At 43.8% G+C, this 18,194-nt stretch overlaps 1 protein-coding gene across 5 annotated transcripts in view; it reads right to left on the reverse strand.

Moving 5' to 3' along the window:
* TNC (tenascin C) overlaps nt 1–16,487 on the reverse strand; it is an 89,095-nt gene extending 72,608 nt beyond the window's left edge. For 2 of the 5 annotated variants that reach the window (XM_019656852.1, XM_019656849.1), the window contains exon 1: nt 16,237–16,485. The gene's annotated coding sequence lies outside the window, so the exon portion shown is untranslated. Of the gene's footprint in view, nt 1–16,236 lie in introns of all 5 variants that reach the window. The other 3 variants (XM_019656848.1, XM_019656850.1, XM_019656853.1) reach the window with 3 other exon arrangements.
* Between the last annotated feature and the right edge of the window lie 1,707 nt (nt 16,488–18,194).

An 18,194-nucleotide genomic window follows, 5' to 3' on the forward strand; every position in this document is an offset into this window, starting at 1 on the left:
TATTATCAGAGATTTTCTCGGTAACTTTTTCCCTCTTCTGAATGCTCTGAGTATTGGACCTGCTATTATTTCCATCATACATCATTCTGAAAATGATTCAGGGTGGCTTTACTATGGATGTGTATCTTCCTCTTTTAGAGCATACGCAAATTCTCTCTTGTATTGACGTTAGATTGTAAGTAGTGTGCACACAGTTAGTCCTTATATAGTTTTAATGCAGTTTGACTGTTTGTAGACTGTAAACTCCATGAAGGAAGGAACTATATCTGAGTCATTCATCTTTTTTTTTTTTTTTGAGTCATTCATCTCTTAATACCCAGTGCCCAACACTGGGTCTAGAATGTAGTAAATGCACAATATACTGATATTTGAATAAAATAAAGCTGAATCTATTTCTTGATTTGAACTTATAAAGAGCAGGTGCTGATATCCATGACATTGATGAACGAACACATACTGGTGGCCCTAATATAATTAGTTCTCCTGTGATCTCTTCTAAGGAGGATGCATTCAAGGAATTCATCATAGCTACACTCCTGGAATTAGTTCTTTTTTATTCTTTTAGCTGTTCAATGACTATGTACTATGTGTCAGATACCACGCTAAGCACAGGGGTTACAAAAGTGACCAAAACAGACCAGGCTTCTTCCCATGAGATTCTAGCCAATCCCCCAAGGGTTTTTGAGAGCCCAGTATTGTCAGCTTTGAGACAAGCTTTCTGTATGACCAAAGTAAACTTGACTGGACCTTCGGCAGGAGGTGGACTTGACCAGGCCTGTGATATACTCAGTGTGAAAATTTGGTTTTGGTGTAAAGACGCATCCTGGGTTATTTGTTAGTAATCTTTCCAGTTTCATTGCAGTATTTGTTGTTTGTTATATTTAGGTCCCTCTCCTTTTGTATTTTGACTATTTATTACTTATTTTTAAGCTCCCAGAGACTTAAGGCTCTCAGGGAGCCATGTAGTAGAAAGTACAATAGATTGAAGAGCTAAAAGATGAGCTTGGAGCTACAGTTCTGCCAACTACTCGAGTGACCTTGGGCAAGTCACATCCACTCTCCTGTAAAAGAAGCTAATGCATGTGGCTTCAATTCCAGAGTCTCTTTGGTACTAGTTATCTATGGCCCATTGTTAATTCAGCAACGTTTCTGCTGAACTTAATTCTGGATTTTATTTCAGACCCAAGTCAAATGGCAAATATTAAGGAAAAAAACACAAAAAAACAAATCCTGAGAGTTTTTTTCTTTAGTTATTTGGCTTAAGCATTGTTGGTGCTTCATGGCTTCCTTTCCTCCATCCCCCACACAAAAGTTTCATTACCAGCCAAATTAAGCCCACAAATCTTAATCCATAAAATATTTCCATCTAGTACAATAACAAGATTCATATTTGTGGTTTAGTATACCTAAGAAAAGCTCAGATGAAATATGACTAGATCCATTGATACGTTCAGACCACAAACTGCCCTGGTATGGTCTGGTTTCAATTTTTGAAATAAAAATTCTGCAGAGCACTTGCTTTCTCTCTCCTATTTCTTGCCTAGACAGAAAAGAAAATAAAAAGTGGTCTGACCAAGTGGCAATAATATAGGTCCCTGGAAAATGGTTTCAGAAATAGATTTGAATTCATTTCCCAATAGAACAATGGCCTCCTCTGTTTTGGCCTTCGTCCAGCATTTTAAGAAATCTAGTTGACTCTTCCATAAGTATTGGTAAGTTGGCTCTTGAGCGCTTGATCCACAGTTAAAAAATTAAAGAGATTTATCTAGGAAGGACAGGTTATAGATGGACTCAGAATTCAACTTTAAACTAGAGATGTTCTGAGTGGCTCTGTGACATGCCGGCCTTTGTGAAGCTGTTATCAGCCATCCAATGCCAAAGATGTAAGCTTGAAAATACTTTGAAAACTGAGGGAGGCACTGTGATAAGTGAGAGAACATAGCCTTTACAGTCGGAAAGACCTGAGATCAAATTCTGCTTACCTGCTGGGTAGTTTTGGACAAAGTCCTATAACTTTTCTGAACTGTGGCTTTTTCAACTGTAAATACAGATCTTTCCAGTGTTGTTGGAGACAGTGAATGTAATAATAGAGCGACAAATGCCCGGGATGTTATAATAAATGCTATCCAAATGTTAGTACCTATTCTCCTTTACTCTCCTTTCCCTTTTCTGTCCTCCCCTATTAAGAAACTCTACAACATTCAACATATTAAAAAATAGACAATAATATTGTAGAGGTTTATGTATTGGTTAAGAAGTTGAATTGGTTTTGGATAGCAATTAAATTTTAGTTTATGTGTCAACTTCAGTTAGCTGATATGGAACTGCATTGAGAAAGATTCTGTGGTCGTGTTTGGGCGCGAGGGGGAAAACATGCCGTGATGGATTAGCAATGTCTGCCATGGGTACCAAAGGGAGGCAAGGAGTGTTGATATGTGTGCCAACTATTTGGCATAACAAGGCTAGATGGCTTTGGCAATCTTTTCCAACCCAGTGTGCTGATATTCAAATGAATGGAATGCTGTTTGACCGAGGCCTGTGTCAGAGGGAGCCAGATGGAGTCACTGACAATTATAAAAGCCTATAATGGATCAAGTTCAATAAACTTGGATACACTTTGATAGCAGTTGACTCCTGAAATGAAAATATGCCTTTAAGGCTGGGAGCAGGAAACTGGACTCTCAGGGAGAACGAAGACTATTCCTATAGTTCATTGGTGTGATCCCAGGCAAAGCAGACATACTTTCATCGTCTACTTTCTCTCTCTCAAAATGGGCGTTTAAAAGCCACAATAATAACTAACATTGATTGAACGCATCTGTGCCAGGAACTGCTTCACGTGTCTTAAGTGGATTGTTATTGAATCCTCTCCCAGATCTCTGAGGTAGCTACCTTTATTTTTCTCAGCTTACAGATGAGGAAACTGAGGCTCACACATGCACCTGGAAAGGGGGGGCAGGAATTTAATTCAGGTAGACTGACTCATGGGTCAGAGACCCCATTCCTAACCACCAGCTTTGTTGCCATCCTTTAATGATGTCAAAGGGTGGTTTGCGTGTGCCTAAGTTACAAGGACTAACTTCACAAGGACCCAGTAGTCAGGGTACAGAATAAATATTGGCCACGAAAGACCTTTATGACTTACCGAGAGAGCAGGAGAAGCTGCACAGGGGCCTGGGATAGAGAGATATTTCTAACCCTTGACATCGGTTTAATTTAGCTTTTTCACCTTAAGCTGCATTTTCTAAAGTGTACTCTGTTACATGTTGACAGGTATTAATGCAAGGGGAACATTCTTTAATTAAACATGCTTGGAAAATGCCATTTTAAACCAAATGCTCTTTTCAACCAAACAAATTACACCACTTGCTTTACTTTCGGGGTTTTCTAGGGTCTTTCATGTGTTTGTGTTCGTTGGAAACCTTCAACAAGGGGAGCGTTTATAGAGTATTTCCCAAAGTTACTTGCTTATTTTGTGTTTGAAGTACGTCACAGGATTAGATTTGAGGGAACACGATGGGGGAAGTGCAGATTTGCAACAATTCCTAGACCCTTTCTTCTTTCATTTCCTTGTATATTAGACAGGAGTAATGACATACCTCTGAGAAGTCTGTGACAAGTGTGAAGTTCCAGGGTGAAGGCTCTTTAGCCATTTAATTCAAGAGTGAGGTAAATGATTTAATGCTTATCCTGTCCCTTGCACTTTACTGATGCCATTTATTTATTTATTTATTTATTTATTTATTTATTTATTTATTTATTTATTTATTTATTTATTTATAAGCTTTAGTGGGGAACAGTGTGTTTTTCCAGGACCCATCAGCTCCAAATCAAGTCGTTGTTTTCAATCTAGTTGTGGCGGGCGCAGCTCACGTGGGAATCAAACTGGCAACCTTGGTGTTAAGAGCCTGTGCTCTAACTGCCTGAGCTAACAGGCTGCCCCCACAGTGACATTTAATTGTGACACCAACCCTATGAGTTAGGAAGCATTGTTCATATTAAGAGAACTGTAGGCTTGAGAAGGTTGAATAAGTTGCCCAATCAGCAATTATCTGACTCAGAATTAAGAACCCTTTTTTTTATCATTCTAAATCCAGTGCTCTCTCTGCTATACCAAACTATCTTTTGAAGCAAGATTCATTGTTCAGTTTAAAGAACTGATATTTATTTATGCAATAAATATCAAAGGGAAATCCAATATCATGGATATAAATAAATAGAGTTGTTGGATTCCTCAAATGGGACCTCTTGGAAGAATGGTATTGGGGAATTGGGGTACAGATGGCTATTTTATTTACATTTTTAACTTGAGAGGAGGCACAAAGCCAAATGCACTAGAATATCTATGTCTTGAGCAAATCTTTAAAGACCCTAGAAATAGCTTACTCTGCTTGAGTCTGGCCCGGAGAGACAGTGAGTAAGTGAGAGGAAGATAAAAAGAGAAGTAGCAGACAGTGAAGCTTAAAAATCTCTCCTTTCTGGAAAATTGGGCCTCAAGCTATATACTATCTGGAAGTAACAGGCTGGCTTCCAAGAAATTAGTCAAGGTATGATAGCATTTCAGAGGGTCTAGGCATTACAATTTTTATTTTTGAAAGAATGGACTTCTATGAACAAATAGACAAACAAAGAAAGAAAGAAATGGGGGGGGGGGAAATCCCTTCTAGACAGGGTCATTTAATTTAGCATATGGCAGGAAAGTCAAGCAATACAGCCCGAGAGAGATAACAGTCAGATGTAGTGAGAGGCAAAGCGGGCTGAATCGCACAAATGAATCTCTACTATGATCCTTTTAAGCTTCCTTCTGGTATAGAGTTTGGCATAGGTTTTGGAGGGGGGCTTACTAGATGAGTCTTTATTTCTGTTTCCATCTCTTTATATGTATAGCAATATCCAACTTGCTCATTTGTGGTTGTTGGAAATTACTCGTATGTATATAAATATAGCACACTAACTAGCAGCAGTCAGTAAACTCCTTAAGGGACCAGATAATAAATGTTAGGCTTTCAGTCAGATGCTCTCTGTCACAACTCAACTTTATTGTAGAGAAAGTAACCATACACATGGCATAAATGAATGAGCATGGCTGTGTTCCCATAAAACTTTATTTTCAAAAAGAAGACACTACCCAATAGTTTGCTGGAATATCGTAGTTGGTTAGCAAATGATAACTGGTATTATAAAACCAAATATAGATTAAACTGGACAGGATGTAAACTAACATTTTATTGAGAGCCTAATATATATACCTGCTTTGTACCGAGTCTTATGCTAGATGTTTTTTGTTACACATGCTATCATTTATCTTGTCATTTGTCATGGGAACCTGGTGAGGTAGGTATCATTATGGCTATTTGGAAGTAAAACTGATACTCAGCAACGGGTCTGAGAAGCACAGCCAGCTTTTGGACCTTGATTTATGACTCTAAAATATGTGCTCTTAACTACTCCACTGGGTTGACTCATCAAGCAACTTCCTGCAGTTTATATAAGGTGAAAACTTAAATTAGCACGGCTCACTAAAAAGAGAGCTCAGAGCCCAAGCAGAACCCTTCACCTTCCATTTCCTAGATCTTTAGCAGCAACCTGGTGGCTGTCCGCGTGTAAGCACTGAAATATTTGACCTCTGTCTTTCTCCTAGAGCCTCTGGCGGGAGCTCAAGTTTTCTACACTTCCCCCTTCAGAGAGGCTTAAGCCAAGGTGTACTGTTTGCAAATGCTTATTAGCTCCTAGGCAGATGTTGGCAAGTTTCTTTTGGCCTGAGATGGGGTTCCAGAGTCTGCTAAAGCCTGGCTGTGCTCATTGATCATCTTAGCCAAAAAGTTGTTAATTAGGGTGACCTCCTGCTTGTCTCTCCTCTAGAGCTAGGTTTTCCTGCTCTGGGCGTGCCTGTTTTGGCCCAAATGGTTTGTTTGGCTTATTACTGTAGGTATAGATGAGGGAGAGCAAATTTACAGTCCTTTAAAAATCTACGAAGGCTTTGCTGCGGTGTAAACTTTACCAGACTATATATTCCAAGGTGTTTTTAGGTAGCTGTCCTATGGGAAAGGGTATTTGTGGTCAGATCAGTTTGGGGATACTGGGTTAAACAAAGCTGACTCGATTAACTGCTACAGGATTTCTCAGGTCATGTACTCTTCTACCCCAAACCTGCTATTGGCTTCTAATCACACTCAGAATAAAATCCTAACTCCTCGCCACTGCCTATCGAGCTCATTTCATCAGATCTCTGCTCAAACGTCATCTCCATGTCCCACCCATCTGAATGAAGACCCCTTCCACCACCCGTCATTGTCTGCTCCCATATTGTATTTTACATTTCTTCTTAGTAAATAGTAACCTGAAATTATAAATTTATCTGATTCCTTTTTATTGTCCAACTTCTTCCACCATAATGTAAGCTCCATGAATAAAAGGATCTTACACATCATGTTTCCTGTTGTACCTCCAGCCGTTAGAACTACGTATTGAATGGGCATGTGAGCTATGCATTTCCAAGAAGAGGACACAGTGTCAGGTGTTATTCAAAGTCGTTTGGCCATAGAACACTTTTTTGGGTGCATCTCATGAGAATGCTGTTCCACAGGATACACTTTTGGGAACCACTTGTCTAATGGAGTTTTTATTACCAAGAACCACTTCAACAGTAGTAAAAACAAAACGTTTATATTGAGTGCCAGTTTCTGTGCTAAGCAATGTACTTGCACTATGTCATTTCATCACCACAATAACTTTATGAAGTAGGTGCTACTCTTTTGCCTTTAATACAGATGAAGAAAATGAGATTTAGAGACACCAAGAAACTTGGCCAAGATCACATAACAAGCAAATAGTAAGCTCTTGAACCCAGAACTTCCTGATGCCAAAGCCATACTCTTAACCATTATTCAATCTTTCCCCTGGGCTGTGAATTTCTCCATGCCCTGAGATAGAGATCTCTTTGTCTCCATTTTTTCCTTTGAGCCCTTTTGCTTCCTCCCACTAGTTGTAGGCTGATCCTTGTTATAACCTCCAGATTTTCCTATCTCTTGTTACTCAGCCTCAAATCCCCAGACAGTCCTCCTCTGTCCTTGGTACTGGTTTCTCAAAATCCCAGGCAGTACGTGCTTTGATTCCGGGGGCCACCTCTGAAAGCAAGGGTATTCCTTGAAGTCTGCATCTACAGACAGTTTCCTGTCCCAGGACTGGGCTGGCTTCCTCCTGTCATGTGTTATGACATCACTTTGCACAGTTGAAAGCCTAGAGGGCAGAGTATGAAAATAACTTCAAGGTCTGGTCTTTCCGAATAAACTTGGAGGAAGGGGAAGTTCACATCTGGGACACAGCAAGGACTGCTGTCTGTTGTAGAAAATTAATTTGATTCCAGTTGTGCTTGATTACAGTTAAACCAGATACAAATTCCCCTTTCAAGAACTTCATGGGCAGGATTGACCTATGAGCCAACGGGCAATTCCTGAATGGATACAGTGATGACGGGAAAAAAAAAAAACATGGGGTGGAATGGGATGACAGTAAAGGGGCGTCTCATCTACCTGGACAAAATGGTTCCTGAACTGAATTTTGGAAAAAGAATCTGAATAGGTGAAAAACATAGGGAAGGCCATTCTAGGAAAGAGGGAATGGCATTTGGAAAGGCACACAGAGCATGAAATTGTTGGTGTGGAGAACATGAATTATAGCTAAAGTACAAGGTCTGTTTGGAGACCAAGAGGCAGATCATGAAAAACACCAAACACTAGGCTGGGGATTTGAATTTTTCCTGTGGCCAGAAGAGAACCATTTGGAAATCTTTAGGCCTAGGTATGTTGACTTCTACAACCCAAGGTTGAGAGAGAGAGAGAGACTAAAAAGGAAGGCTGATGGGATGGGGGCCCTTGGGGAAACTGGTCCATCTCTGAGATGGCACAGCCTGAACTAGGGTGATGGAGGAGGGAATGAGGAGGCAATCAACTGATTTACTTGTTGAAGCAGAGTCTACAAGATTGGGTGTATGATAGGGTAGTAAGGAAAAGGTGGAAACAGAGAAGGAATGAATCCTAGATTTTAGCCTTCATTATATCTGCTAATAGAGGAATAGGTTGGCTAGGGGGACAATGGATGAGTTTCAGTTTGGGTCACTTTGGATATCTTGCCTTTGAATGAAATACATTTGAAGTCCCTGCCTTGGAAGATCATGCCCTGGGGTGATAGTCACCAGGAATCATGGCTCGTCAATGAATAATGACATCTAATGAAAACACCTGACTCCACCTTATAAGTGCATAGAAAGATTAAATATGTGCAAGACTTAGTCTAGCATAGTGGCTGCCATGCTTATTTATTGCTCATCAGCAGAAGTGCAAGTGGGTTGGATGAACTTGTCATTAATAAGAAGTTGTCAGAGGTCGGTGACATTGGAATGTTGGAAGTAGTAGCAGGCAAACTCTAAGAAGATCTCCAATGACACTGCCTCCTGCTATTCACATCCTGTGTAATTCTCTCTCCTTGAGTGTGGGATGGCCTAGTGGCTTATTTCAAACCAAGAGAGTATGGCTAAGGTGATGGGATGTCACTGGCACTATTAGGCCACACAAGATTGTCGTGTCTATCTTGCTTTCAGGTTCTCTTGCTCTCCTGCTGACTTTGATGAAGCAAATGGCTATGTTGGAGAGGCCCATGTGGAAGCAAGTGAGGGTGGCCTCAGGCCAACAGCCAGCAAGGAACTGAGGCCCTCCATCCAACAGCCTTTGAGGAACTGAACCCAGCCAACAACCACACGAGTGAGCTGCGAAGGTAATCATTCCCCATTGAGCCTTCCGATGAGACCCCAATCCTGGCCAAACCTGTGATTATAGCCACACGAGAGACCATAAAGTAAAACATCCGTCTAAGCTGTGCCTGGAGTCCTGACCTACAGACACTGTGAGATCATAAATGTATGCTGTTTGAATCCACCACATTTTGTGGTAATTTTTTATGCAACAATAGATAACTAATACAGAAGACCTTTTGGCTCCATCCATGTATACCAAAGCTGTTCAAAGAATACAACTCTGTTAATTTTTACCTTTTTAAACAATGTATTAACTTTGGTTCTTTTTATATTGTCTTTGGCTTTCAAGAGCAAGAGTCAAAAGACCTAGGATTCAGTCCTGACCCTGTTGCCAACTGGCATGAAATCTTAGACTGTTCGCTCTCTAAGTCTCAGTTTCACCATCTTTAAAATGAAGGGAATGAAACTATTGGGAATGGCCAGAAATTTACAAATTTTTTTTTGGTCATAAAACTCTTTCATCAAATGAAATTTCATGAGGAAGCTCAGTGAACAAAATCGATAAAAGTGGAGGGGCTTTCATTGAAATAAGGTTGAGTAGATTTGATCTGGCCTCCCCCTCTCTCCATGGCAGCCCATGAATCACCTCAGAGGAGACTTTTTAAATCCAGTCTCCCAAGCCCCTGGCTTCAAGGTTACTACTGGTGAGCCTTTTTGGTTTTAACATTCTGTGGGTTCTAGGGAGATTTTTTTTTTTAAACAACCTACCTATAAGTTGGGGTCATTCTTTTGTGACCTCTCTGAATGAAGCTACGTCTGTGCGACCATCCCAGAACCCATGGCATAAGGGCCTCAGAGAGCAGGCCACTTCCCTTGGGAGAAGCACCAAAGGTATATATATGCCTAACATGAGCCGATGTTGACTTCCTGAGCACCCCATCAGGTGGGCTCTCTCTGGCGCATCAAAGCTCTAGGTATTTGCCTCCCCCAGACAGCCTCTCCCCTAGGTGGAAAGTCATGACTTCCTTGTCTGGATGTACTCACAGTGCTGTACTACCATCGTTGTTGTTACTTTGTATCTTGGTGCCTATGCTGGATGCAGTGTTTCTGAGGGTGTCTGGCTGGCAGGGAGTCCAGTGCTGCTCTAGGCTCTCTTGTTCTGGCTGCGGTGTGTCGCTTCTGCAGTGCGGTGACACGTGTGCATGTTATGCTGCATGGCCCGCGAAGTCCCCAGTGCACAGCGGTTGCCTGGATCTCCCCACTCTACATTTCCAGGCTTAGGGTTCTGAACAAAGATATACTGACTTGCACTCAAATTCAGTCTCTGCCATCCTTTTTTCTAACTACCAAGTGTGGTTTAGGCCTGGACCCACCCTAGGGGATGAAATTTGAGCTCACCTATTTCTCCAAAGTATCCCTTTGCCTAAAGTCCCCCACTGGCATTTCTCTTATGTGTGTTAAGTGTTTGCCCTCTCTACTGAACTACCCTTTAGAAATGTAAATATTCCTCTTGCATGTCACCTGATGTCTCTAACCTCTTTTCTTATCTGAAAAGTGGGAATAATACCTGAATGCTGAGTGGCACAGTGAAGAAAGCAGTTCCAGGAGTTAAGCCTGGGAAGTAACCCAAAGCCACCACTTTCTACTTTGTGCCAGTGACAGCATTTCTAGGCGTCAGTTTACTTATTGTAAAGTAATATATAGTTGCTGGGAGACTCTGAGAGTAATTTACAGAAAAGGTACTTTATACATGGATAAATTTATGAGCATCCTACTTTGTGAAAAATGTGTCTGGCATGTGACTATGCTTCATAAATCATAGAACACAGTTAAGAAGCAAAGTGGCAAGGGAGCTATTGTTCCATTTTCTCCAGGATAGCAGAGTTTCTTTAGAAATTACTTCTTGAGGGCCTAGCAGGTGGTGAGGCTTCAGGGAAAAGGAGCTCAGGCAGACACAGTTCCTGCCTCACCGATGTACCTGACCTCCATGGCGTGGAGTCTGGTGGAGGGGGAGGCCATCATCAGGGCAATTATGATGCACGGAGGTCAGTGGGGGCAGCAGACAACTCTGTGGGGACCAGGAAGAGGGGTATGTAATCCAGCCTGCAGGGCAAGCACACCATCACGCAGGTGCGCCCATGCTTCGGGTCTCAGGCTGCAAGGAGGGATGAAGTGTGGATCAAGCTTTGTTCCTCCCACCGCAACTTAGAGCCCCATAGGGGACACATATTATACTAGAAATCAACACTGTTTATTTCATTAGTTTCCTCAGGAAGTGAAACTTAAAGGGGCAAGTTGGAGACAGTAAGAGCAGCTAACCCTGCTGAAGAGAACATTAAAGTCTAGAAAACAAGCTTTTGAGTCTGTTTTAGCTTTGCTATGTCTAGCCCTTGCTGGTATCTGAAGACGAACAGAATTATGGTGCTGAGCATGACTCGCTTACCACAATGGTCATAAACACGTGCTCGGGACTCGGAGCTGACTTTGAGTTCTGGCTCCGGCAATCATTATCTCCGTGGTGTTGGGGAGGCTACTTTCAGCCTCAGGTTCCCCATGGTTGAATGTGGGGGGCAGTACACTTGCTGGAAACAATGGTTGATGATTAAATGACATAATGACCATAGACTGCTCAGTAAATGTTAGTTATTATGATCTTTCCCAAGGCCTGTCCTAGGACTTTTTGGACACGTTCATGTACAAGATAGTAGCAGCCAACTCACCCACTCTGGGGTAAGAGTTTGTCAGTGGTTAATTCTGAAGCAAAGGTGTCTACTTTCAGAGCTGGTGAAATATCTCTGGCTCTTGACATAAGGTATTTGAGGAGAGTTCAAGGACCAACCAGAGCGATATGGGTTACTATGGCCACACAATGAAGGCCCTGTGAATTTCAGGAAATTTCAAAAAATCTGAGGTAACTTGGCATGAAATAATTTTGTTTTTTATTTCCAGTCACAAAGAGGCTAACAATACACATGGAATGGAGTTTCCATTCACGATCTGCTTTCAACTTGGGCGTTTTGCTTTTATTCTATGATGAAAGGTCAAAGGGAGCGATGAAATGTTGAACTAAGGTGTTGCTAAAGTTACGGAGAGGCTGGAAGTGTGAGACAGGGAGAGGGAAACGAAAAGGATTTCGAGGCTTAAGGGCATAACTGGAGAGAACAAAAGTCTGGTGACCAGGGTTACAATCAGGTGGCATGCAGACTTTTCTCCTGTGCAAAGAGGTCAAAAGGTGTGTAAAGTAAAGTCCCTTTTATGGTAGGTGAGACACCACTGCATTGTCTTGGATGGAATTATTGCCTGGAGTTGGATGGGGCTTTCCTCCTTGGAATGGAGGCTTCATCTAAAGTTTCTTGCCTGCTGACAGCCAGCGTTCATACTAACCTGGGATTAGATTCAAGAGGATTCCCTGTAATCTTCTCAAAGTGAGAAGTTATTGAACTATAGCCCACATCTCTGAAGCTTCCGGGGAGTTTGTGGCTCAGAGCCCACAACCATTTCCTGATTGCCCTGGGGTTCACTGCCCCAAGGCTGGACACACTGATCCGATTCCATCTCCTAATTGGCCCTTTTAAAACCAGGTGCTCAGTTCACCTGGCTTTCAGAGAGGGTGTGGACACAGGTACAGTCCTGCTTTCCTGATCAGCGCTCCCACCTGTAGTACACGGCAAAGTGTGTGCCTACTTTTCTGGGGTGAAAATCAACAGTAATGACCTAATTGCTATACCTAGAGTCATTCTTCTTCTCTCTCCCGGGGCTGAAATTTGAACTTTCCTGTTTCCAGGCAGAGAAGTGCACTACTATGAGTTGACCTGTTCTGAGCACCATGAAAAATGATATATGCCGGGCTAGTCTGTAAAACCAATAGACACCAATGCCAGTCGGCGGCTTCTCTACCATCTCGGCCAATCACTGAGAGACACTGGTCAAGGTTCTGTGTGAGGTCAGCCCAGCCTGACTTCAGGAGGCAATGCAGCATAGTGGAAAGAATAGTAGGGCTTTAGTCAGAAAGCCTGGGTTCAAAGCCAACTCTGCTCCTCACTTATGGAAAACCCTAAGATGAGTCATTTAACGTCCCCAGGCCTCGAATTTTCTGGCCATAAAAATGGAGCTGGTAATTCATAACTTGCATGTAGTGTTAGAGTGAGAATTATGAGAAAGCATAGGTAAGACCTCCATCGCATACTTGATATGTAAGTCTCAACATTATTTTGACTGTGTGTGTTTCAGCATCATCACAAAGGGATTGTGTGCATTGAGTCAACTAAATGTTAGTTACCTACTTTCCGCTTTTCAAACTGAAGTGACGTCAGTGTGGAGGGCCTTGTGCTTTAAACCAGCTGGATATATATATATATATATATTTTTTTTTTTTTCCCCTGTGAGAAAACATGGCTGCGTGTCTATAGAAATCCAGGGGGAGGAGAGAGTAGGTGTTGCAAGTTCTCTGTAAGCATTAGCGAAGGAAGGTAGGATTAAGGGGGATGTGTTTTTCATTCTGTCAGCTTGAATTCCCTTTCCAAATTCCATTCTGGTTATACGATCAGGCTACTGCTGTATTTATGGGTGGCCGCAGTCTGGCTGGAGGGGCAGATTTAGTCAGAAAGGAAGTTTATTCCTTCTGAAGGCAGTTCAAGCAGCTGCAGCCTTCAGCAGGTATGCGGTGGAACGTGCTTCTGATTTGGGGATCATGAGGACAGGACGTGGGTCTGGAAATGGGCTCCCCCCTCTGACTCCTGGAACTCAGGAAAACCCCCTCATTTGCTCTGCTTTTCAAACCATGTCTTTGTCTTAATGGGTACGGTCCATTTTTCAGAAGCATGTGGTGGCGATTTAGGGAGGCGATGTACATAAAAGGCCTATAGGTAGGCTCTTCCATGTTTTGGCTATTGTTGTTATTAAAATTAATTAAAATAATCACCCCTCATCAAGCATTTTAAACTTCCCCCATACACTTCTGTCTCCTGTGCTCCTTGGGAAATTGCTATGACTTCTGTTAGAGGTGAGGACTCGGAGGGTCACAGATCCTGATCAAAGTGCAAAATTGCAGGCTGAATGCGTGCCACCTGGCTTCATGATGTTTGTGTGTTCTGTGTTCAGGATTCTGTGGGAGCGTCCTAGGGGCTGAGGGCAATAAAGTGAGTTTTGGACCCTCCACCCCCATTTCAATCCAAGCAGCCCCACATTTACCTGTTATGTACTGGGGTTTTGACATCAATTTCATTTAATGTATATTTTCACTGCTAAAAATGTTTGAAAGCCACTGTCTTATTAGGACATTAATCTTGGACTAGTCCTTGTAAATTGATAAGCAATAAAACTAAGAAAAGCCTCCATGTATTGTGCTCTTACTATGTGTCAGGTATTATGCTAAGCATTTGCCATATATTATCTCACTTGAATGTCACAGGAGCCCGATAAGATAAAGATTGTCATCCTCTTTATATGGATGACAAAGCTGAGGGTTAGATGGTCAGTACCTTCTTAGGGGCTGGGAAGACAGCGAGAAATGAGATAGGGAAGCTGCTTTTTCAAACAAAGCATGTAAAACAACTTCAACGACTGTAGAGTTTGGCAGCACTCCATTCAATCTTAATCCAGGGATATTAATGAGCAAAATTCATATTGTGCCCCCTTTTCTTCCCCCAAACACCGTCACCTCCCTGCAAGGCACATGGTCAAGTGCACTCACTTACACCTACCGCAAAGGGGCTCGGGTGCCCCCTATGCCAGCAAACTTTCCCTGGGTTTTTTTTTTTTTTAGCAATGAACAGATCTCTCCCCAGTCCTGAACTGGGCTTGTCATATTGTAGGACAAGGCGGAGAGCTGGCTGGGGTGGGCAGCTGGTTTTATTTCTAAAGCACATAGAGGAAAGCTCCATGAAAAGGTGGGGGTGGGGAGGTCCACCCAAATCGTGAGAAAGTGGCATTTATTCTTCCAGTGGGGCTCCCTGTCCTGCTCTCTCTCTGGATGGGAAGCATTTCCAAAGAGTCCCCCAGCAGCATCGTACTTTGTAACTGACAGCTATAGAATCTGTAAATGCCCAAACTCAAAACCTCGTGCATTTTGGAATCGGAACCCGACATTGATATCCAGCCCCAGGGGCTCCCTTTTCTCCCACCCTGTGCCAACACAGCCTCCTGCTTGTAAAATACAGCCAAGTCTCTGACCTGCCAGCCTAGTGAGACACCCTTAGACTTGGCAAAATAAGACAGGGAGTAGGGACAGGCGGGCGAGAAACGCACAAGAACCAATCCAAGGTTGGCTAAGGGCCTCTTTTAACGTCCAAGGTGATGGCAGTTTTTGGCAATGGCAATGATTATCCAGACTTCAGATACTGAGCACTCACTCATTTCTTCTTCATAACGACAACAGGAGTTATCGGGCCCAATTTAGAGAAGTGGAAACTGAGGGTCACAGAGGTTGTGTGTTTTCATCCAGGTCACAAGTGTGGTGGTGGTGGTGGGTGGGTGGGGATAGGAAAGGGCTTCAAAACCTGAGCTCTTAATCCCCTTACAACACTGAGGAGAGGGACGGCCGAGTGGCGCGATGGTTAAGAACTCGCTTGGGACGCCAGAGGGCCCCGGTTCGGATCCCACATGTGAGGGCCAGCGACACTGCCCTCCACAAAAAACAAAACAAAACAAACACTGAGGAGAGAAAGGAACCCCTGTGTTCTTTCCACAGTCAGCCAGGGGAGACAGAGCTCCCATCCCCTGGAGGAGCTGCTTCTCAGAACTATCTGTGATGAGAGGTGAGGAGGGAGAGGTGATTCTATAAAGACATGGGATCCTGCTGGCTCTAAGCACCCCAGACATACCCATGTGCCCAGCCCAAGAATCAGTGAATTAGGAGGTATCCACAGGGAGTCCCCCCCGCCCCAGAATGGAAGCTGGTGGCCACTGCTCCCATCTTCTAGCCTCTAGGTGCTCATCTGGCCCCAGGAGTCACCTTCTCTCTCCTGTCCCCAGCCTCCATCCCTTCCCATGTCTGACCACAGGATGGATGTGGAATGAGGGGATGGATGCAAAACTGTAAGCTTGTAAGGAAATGGCTGTTTAGATGAAAAATTTTATTGTTCTCTCGACAATCCTCTATCAATCTCCCCCTTTCCCATCCCAGAGTAAGGCTGTGAGCAAACCGAACTTCCCAACCCTCACAAAAATAGTCACAGGTGAATCACCCGGGCAAAGAGAAGTCTTACTTTTCCTCCGGAGACCGGCACACACAAACAAAAAACTTTACAAAAAGTTCCTTCCATGTGTGGTTGTTCATAGAACGTACACAGACAAAAATCTGTAAGACTGGAAGGGAGCAGATAGAAAACAGCCAAGGTGCATTCAGACCATAACCCACACCCCATTTTGCCAGCGGCGAAGATAAAGCAAAAGTTTTATAATTATGAAAACACAACCCACTTGGTACCAGGAAGGCAAACAGCATATCATACTGATCTTTGGTGATGGGGGTGAAACAGACTTACCTTTCCGGAGCTGGGAAGACCTAGATCCTTGAATGAACCAGCTCCCTGGAATAAGGACCTGGATGTGAGTGAGCGGGGCTCCCACGTGCGCTGCCCCCCAGGGTCACCCTGCCCGGAGCTGTCTTTGTGCGGAGAGGCGGAGAGGCGGGTGCGTATCTGCGCCGGCGAGCGTGTGACAGTAGGCAGGCTGTGGCCAGCGCAGCCAGCTTTGGCTGGCTTATATAGTGAGCTCCTGCCTCTGTAATGGGACGCCTCGCCTCCAGACATCCTTTCCCACTTTTTCAGTTGGCGAATTAAAGGAACAGCCCTCCCAGCGGAGGAACAGGGTTTTAGCTCATGAAAGACGCACTCGCTCCCTGCCCTCAGCCAGGAAAAGAACTCATTTGCATACAATTTATGGCGAAAGTAGGAATTCCTGCTTTCCTCCCTCCTGCTCCCTTCCAGAGCAGCTGTTAGTGAAGTGTGATTTTTGCTTTGCTCCCCAAACGGATTTTCTAATTGTGAGACAAAAGCCCGGGAGAGAAGGGAGCGCCATCGGTGGGTCTGGCTCTGCACCTCCCTCAGGCTGGAGACGCAGCCGGGGCTCGCCTGGGTTCAGGGCAGCAGCTGTTCAGTGGCACCTCCGAGAAAGCCAATGGGCTGATCCGAGTTCCTGGAGAGAGGCGATAAAGCCCTTCAAAAGCTTGGGGAGTTGGGTTTCTCTGGGCCAGCAGAGAGAGAGCGAGCCCAGGATTACTTCTCAGCAGGTGGGGACAGTACTGGGAGCACAGATCAGTCCTCCTCTTCTGTGGGAGACAGCTATGCCCAGCTGCCTGGAGGCCTCTTTGTCCCAGCAGCTTTTAGACACTGCTCACCCCTTGTGCCTGGTCCTGTCTCCTAAACAGCATCTCCTGGGGAAAGTTCTCTGAGGTTTATTCTCAACGCTGAAAGGTGTCCACCACAAAAAAAAAAAAGGAACAAAAAAGGTAATGTCAGGGAGGGGAAAACAAATTCCTCTCTACCCGTCTGGGCTTTTCTGGCTGGTCTACGAATTAAATTCACATTTTAGATGGGTTGACAGGAGAAAATAAAATTTAATGTGGATTGTATGAGGGCTCCTGACACACATAGTCAGGCAGTTGGGGCTTATATGTCACTCTGAACTAAGGAGAATGGGCAGAGGTAGGGCTTCAAAGGGGAGGAAGACAGTGTATGTGGAGATGGAAAAACAAATGTTTGGTAAACAAATGTTTGCTGAGCCATGCAGAGCCGATGGGACACATAGAGGACTGGTTTCCAGGCCTGCCTCCATATTCTTTGTAGATACCTGTGGTGATAGCGCTCATCCTGGACCAGGTCCTTTATCTAAATTCTTCTAGGCAGTTCACGAGGAGGTAAAAAAAAGCCCTTCCTGAAGTCTTTTGTTTCTTAAAAATAATCAGCCTAAAATATCCTCATGCCAGGGACACATTTTGGGGTGGCAAAATCCTGCCCCGCTCCAGTAACAACTTAATCTTTGAGACATAAGCTGCGCCTTTGCTCTCCAGCCTGCTGTGGATTCATTCCAAGCTCTGAGTCATCCATTAGTTTAGTGGTTAACATGCATTGAGTAGCTCCAGGGCACACACAGGCATTTGAGGGAGTGGGGGAGAAGCCAGGGCATGGCACCCATGCTTGAGCTTGTCACAGCACATAGCAGTTTTGTGATCGTGAAGGAAAATGAGGCATCATGTTAGCGGCCGTTGGGCCTTCCTTTGTGAAGCCTGTATTAGGTGCTGTGCAAGGTGCTTTTACGGACATTGTTTCGTTACATCCTCGCCACCGTCATGTGCGGTGGGCACAAGTGCTTGTCTGGTTTTCACAGATGAAGAAACTGAGGTTCATAGAAGTACCGTGTACCTCCACGAAGACAATCCACTTGGGAAGCACTGAGATCATAACACTGGGCTCCATAATTGTTACTGTTACACATTGCTGCC

This window comes from Hipposideros armiger, unplaced genomic scaffold (genome assembly GCF_001890085.2).
Source record: "Hipposideros armiger isolate ML-2016 unplaced genomic scaffold, ASM189008v1 scaffold_267, whole genome shotgun sequence".
In the NCBI taxonomy this organism is placed as follows: domain Eukaryota; kingdom Metazoa; phylum Chordata; class Mammalia; order Chiroptera; family Hipposideridae; genus Hipposideros; species Hipposideros armiger.